Source organism: Columba livia, chromosome 1, assembly GCF_036013475.1.
Source record: "Columba livia isolate bColLiv1 breed racing homer chromosome 1, bColLiv1.pat.W.v2, whole genome shotgun sequence".
NCBI classification, from domain to species: domain Eukaryota; kingdom Metazoa; phylum Chordata; class Aves; order Columbiformes; family Columbidae; genus Columba; species Columba livia.
The window spans coordinates 70288594-70306417 of record NC_088602.1 but is presented as its reverse complement, the minus strand read 5'-3'; the positions used below and the strand labels follow the sequence as shown (position 1 = coordinate 70306417).

Genomic DNA, 17824 nt, shown 5'->3' with positions numbered 1-17824 from the left:
TGAGATGATTTGGACAAGGTTACTCTGAAAAACTGTAACAGAACTGAGATTAGACAGCTGGGTATCTGATTATTCACCAGGCAATATAGGAGGGACCTCAATACTTTCCTTCCAGGCACCTCTAATGATGCCTTTCTGTTGCTCTGAGCTGGCTGCACTAGAACAGAAAGGTTGTTTTTACTGCCAGATCCTTCCTATCAAAAAGTCCTTGGTTTATCATCCAGCAGTGGTTTGTCTCTCAAGTTCAGTTTTATGCTGTCTGTTGTCAGCTTCTCAGTCCTCTGATGACTTTAAGATAAGTGTCGCATAGGAATTATACCCCTCTTTGTGGAAATTTTCTATTTCTTCACCCTCCACCTATGCCTCTGATATTGCACCACTGAACAATCTACAGAACAGGAGCTCCTTGTCTGTACTTCTAATAAGCCTGCCTGATGAAACAAGATCCCATTACTTAATGATTGGTTTTTTTCCCCTTTGGTTAACTATGGTCACCAGTATTTTATGAGGAACTCCTCTTTCCCTTTAAGAGTCCTGGATTCCTGGTCTGAAGAGCTGTAATCCCACAATAATTTATTTTAGGAGTTTTTATATTGGTGTTTCAAGTTATTTGGTTAGTAAGCATTGACTGGTATAAAGCACTGAAGACTGATTTCCATGGTACAATGCCGTGCAATTTATCATAGGAACAGCTATGAAGTGACTGTACTGACTGGAAAACAACACTGCTTTGTCCCAAAAGAGGCATAATCCATAGGTCTGGATGCCAAAACAGACCTACTGCATTCTAGATGTCGTATCTTACACAGCCATGCATAAAAATGTCATTGGTTAGGAATACACCAAAAGTCCTGGATTGTGTCCCAGTTAGAATGAATTATTTTTTCTTGAGGGTACAGTTTCAGACTCTCTATTGCTTATATACTGCATACTACTGTCTGATCCCAAGCTCAAACTTTCGTTGGTAGCCTAGGTTTCTTAAGTAAAATAATAGTTTCTTAGTGCAATCAGGAAATTATGGGTTAGCACTTCAATATGCTACACCAGTCATCAGATGAATCATGTGGTAATATCATTCCCAAATTGCCCATTTTCTTGGAATGTAACTTTAGTCACTATGTTAGCAAGGAAGACATTGCTTTTCTGTTATTCAAGCTAAAAGTTAAGAGTGTTGAGGAATTTATTTTGCCTAAGTTGATGCATTGTGCGTGGCTGGGCAGGAGAAAACTTTCTTCATAGCAGCCTGTATGATGCTGTGTTTAGGACTTGTGGCGAAAACAGTGTTGATAACACACCCGTGTTTTGGGCATTACTAAGCAGTGTTTGCACAGCATCACAGATTTCTTTTTCCCACTCTAACCCCTCTGCCAGTGAGCGGGCTGGGGGCTGGGAGGGGATGCAGCTGGACAGCTGACCCAAATTGACCAAACATGTATCCCATACCGTATAAAATCATGCTCAGCAATAAAAGCTGTAGAGGGTAGAGCAAGAAGAAGGTGAGGTCTTTTCCTTCCAAGGTAGCCATTGCTTGGAGACTGGCTGGGCATCAGCCTGCTTGTGGGAAGTGGCAAGTGATTCCCTTTGCATCACTTGTTTATTTTTTTCTTTTCTTCAGCTATTAAACTGAGGTTATCTCAACCTATTAGTTTTTTTGGCTTTTGCTCTTCCTATTTTGTGCCTCATCCCAATGAGCAGGGTGAGGTGAGGCTGCATGGGTGCTTGGCTTCTAGCCAGGATCAATCCACCACAGTTGAAAACTATTTACATGAAAATGTTTTAATCCTCCTCTATGTGAGAAACTGCCAGCATCACTCTCCAAGATGCTCAGCCTGGCTCTCTGGTCAGGTGCATTCCTTACCTTCTTTTTCCCATTGCAGGCCAGCCTGAGAGTTGTCCCCTCCCTTCATCTTTCTGATGGCAAAATCCTGTTCTGCTTCCAGTTTTGAGGAGAGCTAAATGAGCCCTCTATTTACTGGCTACAATGAAATTAGAATTTGCCTAGCTGAATCAGTTGTGAAGTCCCTGAACAAAAGTTTTTAAGGGTCAAAATGTGACTTGTAATAGTATGAAGAATAAATTATTGTTGAGTGCTGCGGGGGCGTGGTTGTTCCTTTTTGGCATTTTAGAAGGGCTGTAGGCTAGAATTTGATAGCAGTAGTCCAGCTATATACCATCTGCATTTCTTTTAATGACAAAAATAATCACATTTTTTCTGCACTGCTGTCAAAATGCTGAGCCAACATGCCGATCTGGGAGTGTGATCTGGAGTTCTGGTCTGGCTACATCAGCTGTGCTTTTCAGCCAATTCCAGCAGCAGATTCTGTAATATCGGTGAGGTTTGATCCAGGAAAAGTACAGATGTTGCAGTATTTTGCAAGTACTTTGTCAGTTTGAAAGACTCAGTCCAGTCCTTGGGCCCTTTTCTATTTGTCTTACAAGATGCTTGTGGCATGGAGCAGAAGCAAAATGTAGGCAATCCAGCAAAACAGTGATTCTCACAATAAAAACATTGGTACAGTCAGTCAGAGCCACTAATAGCTCTTAATATTTACTCTTCTAACATTTGCACTGCCAGAGAGAAAGGAAATTCAGCTGCAACAGTGGATCCTTGGACCCACAAACAGCTGTGGTTATAGCTGAGGTTAGAGTTCTTAAGGGTCAGGAGAGATTTATTAGCACCCTCTTTGCCCACTTTTTTCTCTCAAATGTACTGACAAGCTACCTCTAGTCCTCATTGACTCTGAGATGACCTGGTCTGATTTGCTCTGAGAGCCGTAACAGTAGTAAACTTAGAATCCTATTTCACTATTTTGGGACACAAATTATGTATAGACTTTACCTCTCAAAGATGAGATCAGTCAGTTGGAGAGGTTGACTTGGATAAGTCTTACTCTGCATCTGTTTTGTTTTCTGTTGCATTTGTTTGTTTGGGTTTGGGGCTTTTTGTTTGGTTTGTTGTCATTTGTTTGGTTTTTTAATGAGCATCAACAGTTATACATAGATGGCTGAAACACCATTTTATCAGGACTGCTCTGTCAGTAAGGCGAAGAAACTGATGGAGTTTTTCCAACATCTAGCCAAAACAGTCAGTTAGCTGCATTCCACAAGCTTTACATTAACATTGGAAAGTTTACTGTTGAGCTTTCTTATGAGAGATGCACATGGAAGTAGAAAAATGACTAGGGGGTAGACATAAAGCCACCTGTTGCTCTAGCCATAGTGTTATTAAACCACAGAGAAATAATTGGTCTTTTCCCTTGCACTTTATTTGTGCTGTGCCGTGTTGGTATGTGGCATCAGTTTTATATGGAAAATCAATGAAATGTATCAGTTACTGTGACTAGTGACAGAGAGACATAGTTTTTGGATTATCCAGGAGTATAAAGACCATAGTAAAGAATGTGTGATACAAAATGGTGCTGAATTATGTTAATATGAGTATTCTCTCATGAAAATAACATATAAAATTCTGCTATAACAAAGCTTTCTGAAGGCTGTTCTAGAGAAAGCACCTCTTGCCAAATGTAGATGTCTCATTCAGACCTGATTTCCAGCAGTTACAACAACGTACAGTTATAATTTCTGCTTGTGTAGCCCTGTGGAATTAGTGTGTGTTGATCTCGATCTTGGATTTGCTGTTAATCTTAAGAAGGGTCAAAATACTTAGTGAACAGAACTGGAAAACTCTTTTGGCAATGCCTTTCTTTGAACGTATACATGTATATACAATGTATACATTTATTTAAAAAATAAATTCAAATCATTAAGTTTACCTGTGCTACAGGCAGAGAGATTATTCTTATAAGCCTTTTGCAAGAAACTGAGATCCAATAGGAGATAATTTACTTCTATTCATCTGTAACACTACAATGAAGCATGGGGAAAGCGCTTTTATGAAAACACAACACTGTTTTATTTTTTGACAAATAAAGAAAAAGTGTCCAGTTGTGTAGCTTGCATCAGCCTGCAACTATGCAGCTGTCTGCACCAACGTTGGTGCTGGTGATATCATATCTCTAGCTTCACTGTTTATCGTGGTGTCTAGTGACTCCTCAGTGCTCTCCAGAACCTGGCCACCAAATGTGTGTAGAGAAAAATGGACAGCCACCAAATGTGTGATTTCCCATTGACATCTCACATAAAATGACATAGTTTTGGGCTCCCCTGTCTCTTCTTTCCATTGCATCCCATTTTTTAAGTCTTGAGCATCTTAGGAAATAATTTAAACATTCAGTTGTAATCCTAACATACTGTTCCTTCAATTTGTCTCAAGTATTCTGATTTTTTATTCAGTGCAGTCTATAATAATTTGGGCTTAGCATTTTTGTTATGTTGTACAGAATAATGTGTCAGCACAGCACTACAAGAGAGCTCTGTAATTACCTTAGGGATCAGTGAAGGATGACCAAATATGTTGATACATGCACTGTGCTTCCTCTTCAGCAACAGGAAAATCAGGAAGGTGTAGATAACAGCCTGCATGCTTAATGCAACATTCACACTCAATTGAAATAGTATTGAATGTGACCTAAGATAGTGACATGCAGAGGTACTTACTGGACTTGAAATCTATCATACTGTTTTGTTACATTTTCAGGAAAAATTCTGAATTTGTGCTTTTACTGTGTTCTAAATTTTTGCTCTGTATGTTGCATGACAATTCTAGATCCTGACCTGTGCTACCTTTTCTCAGGTAAACTCCATGGAAGAGTCAGGTTCAGGAATACTTGAGGCAACTCCCAGAGGCAGGGAGCAAAGTTCCTTCAAAACCACCAAGAGATTCAGCCACTTCTGCTCCATATACAAGGTATATTTTCTTATGCTACCTTCTCTAACAAATAACAGCAAATATGTTAAAACATACGTTAAATATGTTCAAACATATATATGTTAAAACATCTAGCTGTTCCTGCTCCAGCAGGACTAGATGATCTTTCGAGGTCCCTTTCAATCCCTAACATTCTGTGATTCTGTGAAGACAACAACACTACACACAACTTTCCTCTGTAGCGCAGATGAGGAAGAGCTAACCATTTATAGAACAGAATTAACACTTGATTTAGCTAAATATGCTGATGGAAATCTTTCCTTTGCTACTGTGATGGAAACAAAGAAGCAGTGACTGCTAAAGAGACTCTTTGGCACTTGCTTACTTTGTCCTTGGTTGGTATTGTGCATTTTAGCTTAAAGAATCCAACAAGTTTGTCATGGGGAAGTTTAAGAATTGCTGACACTTTAAGGGCAGCTCCAAGGTCTCAAGAGTAGCTTCACTGATACAATTCAGTGCAAGAACGACTGGAGCACGCCCAAGAGAGCAGGTGCCTGCCTGTGTCTGAGCTCATCTGCAGGCGTGCTTGCACCGGCTGTGCGCCTATGGGCAGGACATGGAGCATGCAATGCCCGCAGCCTGTTCTGAACTTTCTCTTTTGCTGTGCTAGAGGTGTAGACATGCTGCCTCTGCTTTTGTGCCAAGGACACCAGGAGAGCATCAAGAAAGGAAAGGTCTTGGGGTAGTGTGGAGCAGCCTTCCCAGTGCAGAGAACACAGGCTGATGTGCTTCATTTGCCCTGGTCCTGGTTCTGGAAATACTGGGCTAGCTTCTTCAAGATGCTGCATCTCTCTATGCCTCTTGACCAAATCCTTGAAGTCAAATAACAACAATGTACAGGAAGCTGAAGATTCCCTTGGGGGTACTGCATATGGTGAGGAGCAACCCAAAGTGAAGCCATTTATAGAATGGGGGATCATAAAGAGCTACTTTGTGTTCTCCCAAATGGAGTTGAAGCCAGAGCTTCAACCTGCAGCTGGAAAACTCGTTCAGAACAGCAACATGTCCTTCAGTAAAATCATATATCTGTGTTAAAAACAGGTCTCATCCTTCTCATTTAGTGTTCTCCAGACTGTTACGATTAGTTCGAAGTACATTATCTCATAGGCATTGATTTGACTGTGTCTACATAAAGACACATTGTTTTTAATAGTTTTAAGTATCCTTATTACATATCCCCAGGACACTGAATGCTGCAGGCCTTCTGTTCAAGCCCAGAGGTTGCTTCTTGGGCCTCTCAAACTGTCCACAGTTTGCTGGTAGGTTTCACCTGGTTACACCCTTTGGAGGCAACAGGACGGTACACTAAGACAACAAGCTTAACAAAAGAAACACACAATTAAAATTTAAAATATGACAGATCGATATTAGGCAGCAGATTTTTTAATGCAATCTGACTCTAGTCATGTCCCTGGGTTTGGTTTAAATCCCCAGGAAAGTCTAAGTCTCTCCATGTTGCCCTCTGGCAACAAATGGATTCCTTTGGGCTGAGGAACTCCCCTTCATTAAACAGCCTCTGTCGCTGTTTGGTCGGGTGGAGAACACTGCTGTTTTAACTGATACTATCTCAGCCTGAGTATTTAAGCCCTCACCCTTGGTGTATTTTTGCAGAGCATGTCGAAGGCCTTACACATTCTGTTGGCTAAAGGCCCATGGCTCCCTTCAGCAGTCCAGGTGAGGGGTTCTTGATTGTTTGATCTCATTTTTCTGGACAACCCTGCCAGTGTCTAGGTCTTCTTACCAAATGGATGATTTAATTCCCCGAGAATATGGAATACAGATCGCATTCACAGAGACATGTGAAATTCATAGTAACTGTACAAAGGCATTTCTGCAAGCTACTGCAATCTGCAAGTAAAATTCTTATGGTAGTTAGTTGCTGCAGGCTCATTTGATTCACTCATTGCTCTGCTGGGGATGTAAAGCAGCTCTGCTTTTGTCATCTAACGCTATGGTGACCAAAGTGAGCCTGCTTCTGCAGACTTCTGCCCTGGAACCTCAGCCCAGTGACCTCGTTCATCCTGCACACATCGGTATTAAATTCTGAGACTTCAGAGGTGCACTCGCTGCTTCCCCTGCCATAGTAGGCTGTACTTTGCTGGAAGGTACTGAGAGAGCTTGAATTTCCTGAGCACAAACCTTTGGGATGATACTGCAACTCTGGCAGTGTGCAACTGTGTGTGGCCTGCATTCCCTCTTGCAGGGTGTTTGGGTTGCTAGCAGAAGGAATTACTCATTTGAATTTTGCCCCCCTGGCTTCTTTACTACCACCAACTCGGCTTCAAAACATTGTCAGGCTTTAAGAAAATGGCTTTTTGTTTGAATGGGATCCATTCTTTAGACAACAGTTCAGTTATGTGGATTTTGCTGTGAAGACAGGCCTAAGGAGGTAGGTTCTTCCTGCTTCTTTTAAAGGCTCTTTGTAAAGATCCTGTCTGTCCTCTTAAGGAGGAAAACTAGAAGAGATAGTGTTAAAAAGCACTCATGCTAGAAATGAAAGGTGGAGAAGAGTGATCTCAAAATCATAAATTCAAGGTTCTGTGTGGTAGACTTGATGGTGTGGAGGAGATGGTGAAAACACACTGGCATTCTTCCCCCAAAGATTCTGTTTCCACTGCAGATTTGGTTAAATTGTAAACCCTTCTGTTGTGGTAGATGGATTCTACAGAAACTTTCCATGTTGTGTGATGGGATAATGGATTGCCTTAAAATCACAACTTTCTTTGGAAACACAAGCCTGACTTTACTATTTTTCTATGGTTAACAAAGCATAAGACATTGATCTGTCTGCTCGGTCTGATTACTAGAACTAAAAGATAGCCTAAATTCTCTATGGCTCTGTCTAAACACGAGTAGCCTGACCTAATAATATATTTCCTTCTTTGTCTACATGTTAACTCTAAAATTACACTGTTTTTCTGTGCTTAGCCCCAGGATATAAAATTTCCCTCCCTTCCTATGTGTTTTCTTGAGCAAAATACAACTTGACAAATCTCTTCCTTGTTTAGAAATTCTAATAACTGAATTTTAAATAGATTTCCCAAAAGAAGGATTTATTGTACCTTTCTACTGCCTTTCTATTTGCCCCTTCCCTGTCCTGATTTTTAAAAGGAGCTTATGCATTTCAATGTTTTCCAAGCTGTGCAGAGCTAAAAAAAGGGACAGACATGCAGCCATGGCAAACCTCAGAGCTGCTGAAGTTGTGTGGAAGGCAAACTGAGATGTGGAGCCCAGCCTCACCACCGAAGCCCTTAGGAAAGCTGGAGAACTGTGTGGGGTGAGCACTATGGTGGTTGCTTCTGATGGAATTTGGTGATGTTCCTGTGGGTCAAAGTCTCTAGGAAGCAGAGGAAAGTATTCATCTATCTAATGTTCCCATGAGGTGAAGCGGTGCTATTTCTGTTTTACTGATGACAAATTTGAAGACAGATGGAGGTCTATACAAAGGCTAACTGTAATCACCAAACACAAAAAAGCTGGGTTCCTTTGTCTAGAGAAGCCTCTCTGTTTCCACAGGCTATAGGAAAAACAAAGATTTGCCTAATGATTGCCAACCTTTTGTGAGTCTCCCCCATTTTCACCCTCTCCCAAAAAGTGACTTTTTCTAGGTCATGCAGAAATGATTAAATAGTACCTTGGAGCAAGGAATGTCTCCCACTTCTTGTAATAGCCAGGCTAGCATCCTGGCCACTTGACTCTCTTTCCTGACTATTGCTGAGCTGCATGTAACCATTAAATAAAGTTTTCCTGCGGATATTTATGTAGAATGCATATGGTACATCAACAGAAGCAACTGGCAGTAGTCTTCCTCAAATCGCTCTGTTACCACTGACTCCAGACTTCTTTAGATAATAGCTGATAAAGTTCAAAACATTAATTTCCACCAATAAACAGGAACTGGAAGCCTAGGGAGTTAATAGAGCTTTTTCATCTCAGCCTAGCTCTCTGATCTAATTTCAGATAGCAGGAAATATGCCAACTTTAGCCACTAATTAGAGTTACTCTTTGGAGATTATTCGTAGCAGACCTCCAAGCTTCTTATAACAAAAAAAGCACTGACAGTCCTGCCAGCATAAATATGTTAGATGTTTGTAGTGTAGAGGCTATTTGAATTATGCAATGAATTGTTACAAAGAGCTTTAAAATATATCAGACTCCACAAACAGTATTTTTTTTTCTGGAAATTATGGGTCTGTATTTACCCAGAAACACTAAGTGTGGCAACGTTGACAGTTTTATCTCTTTTCTTGCAGGTGCCAAAAGTCTTTAAATAATGTAGGATGAGGTGGTGTTAATGGTTCCAGTTTAGTTTTCATTTGTTTTTTGATCCTGTTTTCAAGAGTGCTCTTGGTGCCATATTCTGATGAACTTTAGTTATATTCACTTGAGATCAGCCCTCTGCCCAGGAATAACTCTTGCTCTCGGAGACAATGAGGTACTCTTTCATCATGACAAAGAGGTCAGTCCATAATCCTCTGTTCTCAGAGGAACTTGCTCTTGCTACCCTCACAGTGAGCTTCAGCTTTCTGAGGAAGTCCTGCCTCCCAGTGTAGCTGTGCTTACTACCCAGCAGAAGTGAGAGGGACAGAATCTGACCCAGAGAAATGAAGAATATGAATAAGTGTGTGGTGGCAGAGGTGTGATTATAAGATTCCTTTTGTTAATGTCTCGTGTAGCACTCATATTTTGTGCTTCTACCTCATGTTTCATTCAAGGTTGAACTCTCTTACTTTGTTTCTGTAACATCTAGGCAATAGTGCCAACAAAGCAGGTTATAAAATTAGCCAAGCCTCACATTACCCCTTTGAGAAACTCCCTGAGCTTCATAGTGGACATAAAGTGATGAGTCAGTGAGTACAATGCTGAGATTAGAACCATGACCCCATTTCCACTGCTGTCCCTTGCTCACTCATGAAGATGGAAAAATGTGCCATTACTGATGGCAGCTCCTCCTTCCGTGTTTTCTGAAGAGCACTGCTGAGGAAAACATAGTGATTCCGAGGCAGTGGGGAAAACAGGAACCCAGAGGAGAAAGGGAACACGTATGTCCTAACCTTTGTGTTTTTAATGTCTTTTTTTCATCTCTATTTGAAAACTATGTCAGAATGCCTGGGTGCTGTACTCCTGGGAATCTCCTCTTCCTTTGCCTTCTCTTAACCAGATTCCCTGGCCAGTCTACAGCTTCCAGGGTGATTTTCACATGACTGGAGCTGAGAACTACAGTGCATCACAGTTGACTCGGAGAAAATGAGGATATGAACTAGCTGAACTACAACATGCTTGAGATATCAGGAAGCATTTTCAAAGAAAAATGGTTTGATTTTCAGTCTTTTGACTGTAGAAATATTTAATTTAGTTGAAAATCCAGCAGCAGCAAAGGTAGTTTGTGGAAAAATGTTGTCCATCCTCGGCCTGTGTCATTTTTATTTTCCTTCTTTAAAGGATATCTAAGGAATTTCTAGTAGTCTTTTTTCTATGTGCATCTTGTATTTAAAATTCATGTCTTGTTTAACCTGAAAGTCTATGGATGACTGGAGAACTGAAAGAATGACAGAGAAATCACACAAGCAAAACCAAATTAATTTGGGAGGTGAAATGGGTTTTGTTTTGATTCTTCATTGCCACTCAACTGTATGGCCATTTACACTTGCATGATATGCTAGTACGAATATAAAATGAGAGAGGGGTTCCGAGTGGGTAGTGTTTTCTTGCTCTGCCCACTAAATTTAGTGGCAGATTTATAAGAGGTAGATTGTGCCATTGCGGAGGAACAGCTTAAAGCCACGATCCTCTTCCTCAGTGAAATGAATTTACAACAGATAAGAAATCCAAAAGTTGAAATCCACTGCTGAGCTCATATGCCTTCTTCCTCTGAGCTGTTTCAGTGACCAGGCTGCCTGCCAACACCTTTGCATCAATCAGGCAGCTACGGTGATCCTGAAATATTTAAGCACTGCTTCAGTAGTTGTCTTCCTTGTCCTACTCCATATTAATAGAACCTGGTGTGGTCCATGCTGGAGGGTGACTGAAGAGCTGTGAATCCCTGTGTGGGTTGTGAAGGTCTGCAAATGACTATGCAAAACAGAAGGCAGTAGAGTACCTGGCCCTTTGTTCTTTTAAATTAACCTCTATAGGAAGAAATACATTAAAAAAATGATTTCAGCACTGATCTTTCATGCAAGGATAGAAGAGCTGCCAATCTAAGGGGAACTGCTGAAGTATAAGGAAGATGAATACTGATATCCCTGGGATTGAAAAAAAAAAAATCAGGCGGAAGGTTGTAATTTTGTCTTTTGGTTTGGTTTGGTTTTTTTTTATTCACATAAAGGACACGACCTTTATAAAGGACATGGCTCTTTTAAACCACTTTAAGGCAGATATGTTGAAATAAAAACTCAAAAATTGAACGCTTCCCTTTTCTTCATTTGCAGATGTGCATGTTAGGACAGCAGGAAATGTAACTGTGGCCAGGTGAAAGGAAGAGACCCCAGCTTGCAGTGCTCAGAGGCATGATGCCACCTGCCAAAGCTGTGTCACAATGTGATGGCTGGCCTGCGGCAAGCTCAGAAGAGAATGGGGAGCATGTATGAGGTGAATTATGTCCTAGTGCCAGAGGTGGCTATGTACAACAGCGAGTACCATGGTAGTCCCAAGGGAAACACAGCTGGAAAATTTAAATAAACAGTTGCTTGGTCACTTCAGAGAAGACATCAGTGAAAACATTTTCTTTGAAAAAAGGGTGTGTGGGTGGCTTGGCCAGCAGCAATATTTTGGTTTTGTCTACTGTAGGGAATTACTTTTTTTCCAAGCTCACCCAGCCAGCTTAATTTAGAGCAGATTTAAGTTACTAGGGGTAATGTTGGTATTAAATGAGTGCCAGAACTGTGGAGGTGAACTTCAGCAACACTGTGTATTGGGTATTGCTGAGAATTTGGATCTCAGCAGTAATTCAACAGAAATCTGGTGTAAGGAGCCATAATGTTCACTGTGTGAAATGGAAAAGCACGGAGAAGTGAAAAGCAGTGAGCACGACAGTGTAAAATAACATACACACGAGTGACAATTTTGTCTTACTTTTACCTGCCTTTTCTGATGTCCCTCCCTTTTTGCAAGTAAACTTGCACCTACCTATTTTCTGATTGTTATATTCCATGGGTCATATACCACTACAGATGATCTGTATAAACTATTAAGCTGCCTTCCTGAACTGCTATAAGCATGGACATAGTGATGGGTAGGTGCCCTGGGATCACTAAAGGTTGTTGCCTAATGTTAGGATTAATGTATTTTAATCAATATTATGTATCAGATTTACTTCTAAGTGTCTAGACAGCCTGATATTTCAAAACCAATCATCACTGAAGCAACTTTTGTGTGCTACAGGGTATTTAACACATCTTAGTTTTCAGAGAGTTCTGAGCTTACTGGGTGGGATTCAAAAGAGAGTTTAAAAAAGGAGATGGGAGGAGCTCAGCTTTGTAGTCTTTAATTTTCAGGCTAAGATATGGTCATGGAATGCTGAACTGTAGGTCAAGCCCTGCTGCCTCCCGAAATGTCCCCTGGGAGCAGCGAAACCCCCAGATCAGATCCAAAACTACCACCAGACAGGACTCCAAACTGCCATGAGCTGGAAAGTCAACTGGAGATATGTAGTGTACAGAAATGCAGGGGGTACAGAAGTGTTCCTTGTTAAGGTATTGCCTTCCACTCTGAGCTCCTATGTAAAAGAGAAATTACATGAAATGATGAAGTTAAAATGCAGGTGTGGAGTTTGGGCATTAACACAGTGAGATGGGGAAAAGCAGCTCTCAGGATTGCATATATACTTGGCATTTTATCTAAAAGTCAGTTTCAGTGCTTTGGACTTGTTTCCTTTTGCACATAATCTTTGAAAATTCAACCCTACTTTGTTGTCTTGCTTAAGTATAAGAAAACAGAGGTTTCCACGTGCATTTCTGAAACTTGAGTGGAGAAACAGGTTACTCTGGAGACCTGCTCAAGGTCTTGACAGGGGTGTTAGCTTAACTTGGCTCACCAAGCCCAGGTGCCAGGTCAGCAGTCTAGTCTGTGTTAGCACTCTGCTGTTCCAGCTAGATCCCGGCAAGTCAATTGGGCCTGATGAGATTCATCCAAAGGTACTAAAAGAGCTAGCTGATGTCATAGTGAGACTTCTCTCCATGATTTTTCAATGCTCCTGAGAATCTGGAGAGGCCCCAGCTGAATGGAACCTGGCAAATGTTGTCCCAGTCTACAAGAAAGTCAATAGAGATGACCCCAGTAGGCCTGTCAGTCTCACTTCTGTGTCTGGCAAAATTATGGAGAAGATTATTCTGGGAGTTATTGAAAAACACCTTAAAGACAATGTGGTCATTGGTCCCAGGCAGCATGGGTTCATGAGGGGAAAGTCCTGCTTAACAAACTTAATTTCTTCCTATGACCAGATTACCCACCTAGTTGACCAAGGGAAACCAGATGATGTGATCTTTTTGGATTTCAGTAAAGCCTTCAATACTGTCCCTTACAGTATCCTCCTGGACAAGATGTCCAGCATACAGCTGGATAAACACACAATGCAGTGGGTGAGCAATTGGCTGACGGGCCAGGCTCAAAGGGTTCTGGTAAATGGGGTTATATTGGGCTGGTGACCAGTCACTAGTGAGTTCTGCAGGGATCCATCTTAGGGCCAGTATTCTTTAATGTCTTCATATGTTACTTGAATGCAGGACTTGATGGTATACTAAGTAAGTTCGCTTATGACACAAAATTGGGAGGACCTGTTGACACTCTCGAGGGCAGAGACGCCCTGCAGAGTGATCTGGACAAATTGGAGAACTGGGTAATCACTAACTGCCTGAAGTTCAACAAGAGCAAGTGCCGGATTTTGCACCTGGGACACGGCAACCCTGGCTGTACATACAGACTGTGGGATGTGATGCTGGAGAGCAGCTCTGCAGAGAGGGACCTGGGGGTTCTGGTCAACGGCAAGTTGAACACGAGCCAACAGTGTGCCCTGGCAGCCAAGAGGGCCACCCGTGTCCTGGGTGCAGCCAGCACAGCATTGCCAGCCGGGCGAGGGAGGTGATTGTCCCACTCTGCTCTGCACTGGTGCGGCCTCACCTGGAGCCCTGTGTGCAGTTCTGGGCAACACAGGATAAAAAAGACATAAAGCTACTGGAGAGTGTCCAGAGGAGGGACACAAAGTTGGTGAATGGTTTGGAGAGGAAGCCGTATGAGGAGCAGCTAAAGTCACTTATTTTGTTCATCCTGGAGAAAAGGAGGCTGAGGGGAGACCTGATTGTGGCTACAGCTTCCTCACAAGGTGGGGGAGGAGGGGCAGGCGCTGATCTTTTCTCTCTGGTGAGCAATGATAGAACCCAAGGGAATGGCAGGAAGATGTGCCAGGGGAGGCTTAGGTTGGACATTAGGAAAAGGTTCTTCACCCAGAGGGTGGTGGAGCACTGGATCAGGCTCCCCAGGGAGGCAGTCACTGCCCCAAGCCTGACAGTGTTCAGAAAGTGATTGGGCAACACCCTCAGACACATGGTGTGAATTTTGGGGTTGTCCTATGCAGGGACAGGAGTTGGACTCAATGATCATTGTGGCTCCATTCCAACTCAGGACATTCTATGATTCTATGATTCAGTGATGGGAGAAAGGCTTCTCCTTGGGCATTTAGTTATGCTTCTGCTCCAAGTCCCCATCAGGAGCCTGCCTCTCTCATCTCAGGCTGCCCAGGGAAGTGATGGAGTCACCATCCTTGGAGGTGTTTAAAACGTGTTTAGATTATGTATTTAGGGACATAGTTTAGTGCCAGAGTTAGGTTATGGCTGGACCCAATGATCCTGAGGGTCTCTTCCAACCAAAATGATTCTATGATTCTACGATTTCATTGCAGAGAAGTCTAGGGAGGCTGGCCACTTATGAGCTCAGCTTGGGTCCCAGCATTCATTGCTAACCACCATTTCCCACTGCCTGACATGACCCTTGCAAGGCCTTCAGGTAAGGCTAGGTTTACTGACCCAACCTCACAGGTCTGCTTCAGGGCAGGTGCCATCTGGTGTTCAGCCCAGTTCTGGCTGACTGGGCCCGTGGGTACCTGAAAGCAGTGCGTGACTGCAGCTGAGAGTCTGGGCTCCTGAGTTCAGTTCAGGAGATGTATCTCTGCAGTAGACGTGATGTTATGCTGCTGAACATGAGTATCACAATGATGGGTTGTCATCATGGCAGCGTCGTGCTTTTGCAGACCTTAAGACCTGAATGGCAGCAGCTAAGCACAACAGCCTGTGGGAACGATAACCCAAAACCTTCATTTATTACAGTTTCCTCTGGAATCGGCTATGCCCCTGCCTGGTGCTCAAGTTGTACTTCTGCATTATCTGCCTCTCCAGACAGCAGAATGTGGCAAATGCAAAATCTCTGCTCCATTAAGATTTATGTCAGGCTCACACATTTGAAAGATCTGGAAGAGACAATCCCAAGCTTCAATGTTTTGTTAGTATTTAACAGTGGGCCCTTAAGGCTACTGTTGTCCCTGGGGTTCAAACCAAGGGAGAAAATCACCATTATACAAGAAAGCTCTTGAGTTGTTTAGATTGTGGGCACCAGCTCCTACTGTCCAAATACACCATGTTAATGGTCCTTAGAGAACAAAAATCAAAAGTTAATGAAAATATTTAATTTTCTATGCAAATTGCTTGTACTCCTGCTAAGCCGTGGGATTCTGAAAGCATCTGACTCCTCACATCCAGACACACACATTTGAATTCTGAATAATGTTTTAAGCACTGTGGTTTCATCATAACTTAATAGTTACTGGTAGATTTTTTTTGTTTCAACTACTTGTTATGCAAAGGTTGTATTGAAGAAAGAAATGTGACCATGTCTTTTAACAATAAAAAAATGTCTTATCCCTTGGACAGCACTTAAGCAAACTTTCACCAGTTGAAGATTGGACTCAAAATGCTGAACTTTTCCTCTGTCCTGTGAGTTGTTCAGTGATGGGGCTTTTCACCAGCCTTCCGCTGTCAGTTAGGCAACTAAATGCTGGAAGGCTTAAATGCTGTTCTGAAGTGCTGTGAGGAATGCTGACCTTCTGATACAAGCAACCAATGTATTTATCTGTACAAGAGGTGAAGCAGAGGGGTTAGTGCTGAACCCCCAGTAGTATTGTATGAGCTCTGCATCTGACTCAGCATGTGACCTTCTAACGTTGCTTTGAGCCAGCTTCTCGAAGGTGTGAAGGTGTCAGCAAGTTCTGCCTATTCCAGTAATGCATTTGCTGAAGACTATTACAGCTGTTCCATGAGTAAAATCAGCCTTACCTGCAAAATCTTTGTATATTCATGTAGCTGTATTTTTGTCAATGCTTTTCTTGACCTAGGAATGTGGGCTACAAATAAAGGGCAAGCAAAAAGGAAGGCACAGCACTTAACTTTTTATATTGCAAGAATTTCAAATGTTGATCCAGCTGAAGGCTGCAGACATATCAACCTAATTGCCAAGAAGTTAGAAGCATCCAAGTCCACGTAATGCATTGACAGCCAGCCTGTCTGTCATTGTTTTCACTGGCTTCAATATTCTATATTTTTCACCACTACTAAGCAGAAAACACATCTTTTCTGTGCAGCTTTATGAGATGCCATAGCTTTTTTTTCTCTGTTTAAGAAGAAACAAAAGAACTCTGTATTCTGCTCCATCTCTGGTACAGCAATACACTGTGGTTTGGGCTTACTTTTTCAAAGTTCACAGAAATAAGGAGCTTCCACTTCTGGAGTTTAGTTCTCCAGCACATGTACATGTGTGCATGTTAGTGAACACACGCATAAACACAAACGTGCACACACTTTTACTGGATGCTCAAAATGAGACAGTGTGGTTTGAGGTGTGGAATTTGTTTTAGTCATCTGAAAATTAGACACATAGTCTAAACTGTATATATAGTCAGGGCTTCTGTACTCAGTCAAGAGAGACAGTCACCTCCAGGAGATTGTTCATCACTTTAAGATTAATTTCAGGGGATGATTAACTTAGCCTGGGTACGTGTCTTTCTGGTCATTAAAACTGGATTGAGTAAACCCCATCTCAAGTGGCTAAGGCAACTACCCTGCAAAGTTGTCTAAATATCTTTAATTCTTATTACCATTTGTTAAGATATGATGATATGCAGCATTTCAGTTTATATAAAGTATAAAAAGTAAGCACACCAGAATTAGAGGTGAGGACAAGTGACCTTGAGAGCAATACAGAGACACTGTCCAAATATGCAGGAGTTGGGTAAGGAATGTCAAAGTGACACCCTAAAGGGCAACAGGAAAGGCTTCTACCAGTAGATCAGCAGAAAAGAAAAACTAGAGAAAACACGGGCCCAGCGCTGAATGAGACTGGGGACTTGTGACAATGGGAAAAGACTGAGGTACTCAATGGAATTTTTTTTGCCTTGGTCTTTACTGGTGAGACTTCAGGAATCCCAGGCTGTTGAAGCCAGTAAGGAAGTTTGGAGCAAGGAAGACTCCACTATTGGTGAAGGAGGATCAGGTTAGAAAATACTTGAACAAACTGGACACACACAAGGCCCTGTGTGCTGAAGGAGTGGTCCAATGTTGTTGTGAGGCCACTCTCGGCCTTTGAAAAGTTATGGCAATTGGGTGAGATTCCTGAGGACTGAAGAATACAGATGTCACTTATGTCTGCATGAATGAAAGAAGGAGGATCCAGGGATCTGCAGGACAGTTGGCCTCACCTCTATCCCTGAAAGCTGATGGAGCAAATAATTCTGGAAACCATTTCCAAACAGGTAAAGAACATATAAAGGAAGTGATTGGAGTAGTCAGATTTATGAAATGGAAGTGATGCCTGGCCAAGCTGATAGTCTTCTATGATGTGACAATTCCATGAGTGAGGGGAGAGCAGTGGATCTTATTTATCTTGACTTCAGTAAGGCTTTCAATGCTGTCTCTCATGACATCCTCACAAACTACTAAAGCACAAAGTAGATAC

At 42.0% G+C, this 17824-nt stretch overlaps 1 long non-coding RNA gene across 1 annotated transcript in view; it reads left to right on the top strand.

The window, feature by feature from the left end:
• The window catches only part of LOC110364736 (uncharacterized), a 66864-nt gene extending 55457 nt beyond the window's left edge, over positions 1–11407 (top strand). Inside the window, exons 3-4 of the long non-coding RNA XR_010472284.1 lie at positions 4694–4807; positions 11260–11407. This is a non-coding gene — a long non-coding RNA (uncharacterized LOC110364736). The remainder of the gene's footprint in view (positions 1–4693; positions 4808–11259) is intronic.
• The last annotated feature ends 6417 nt before the right edge of the window (positions 11408–17824 follow it).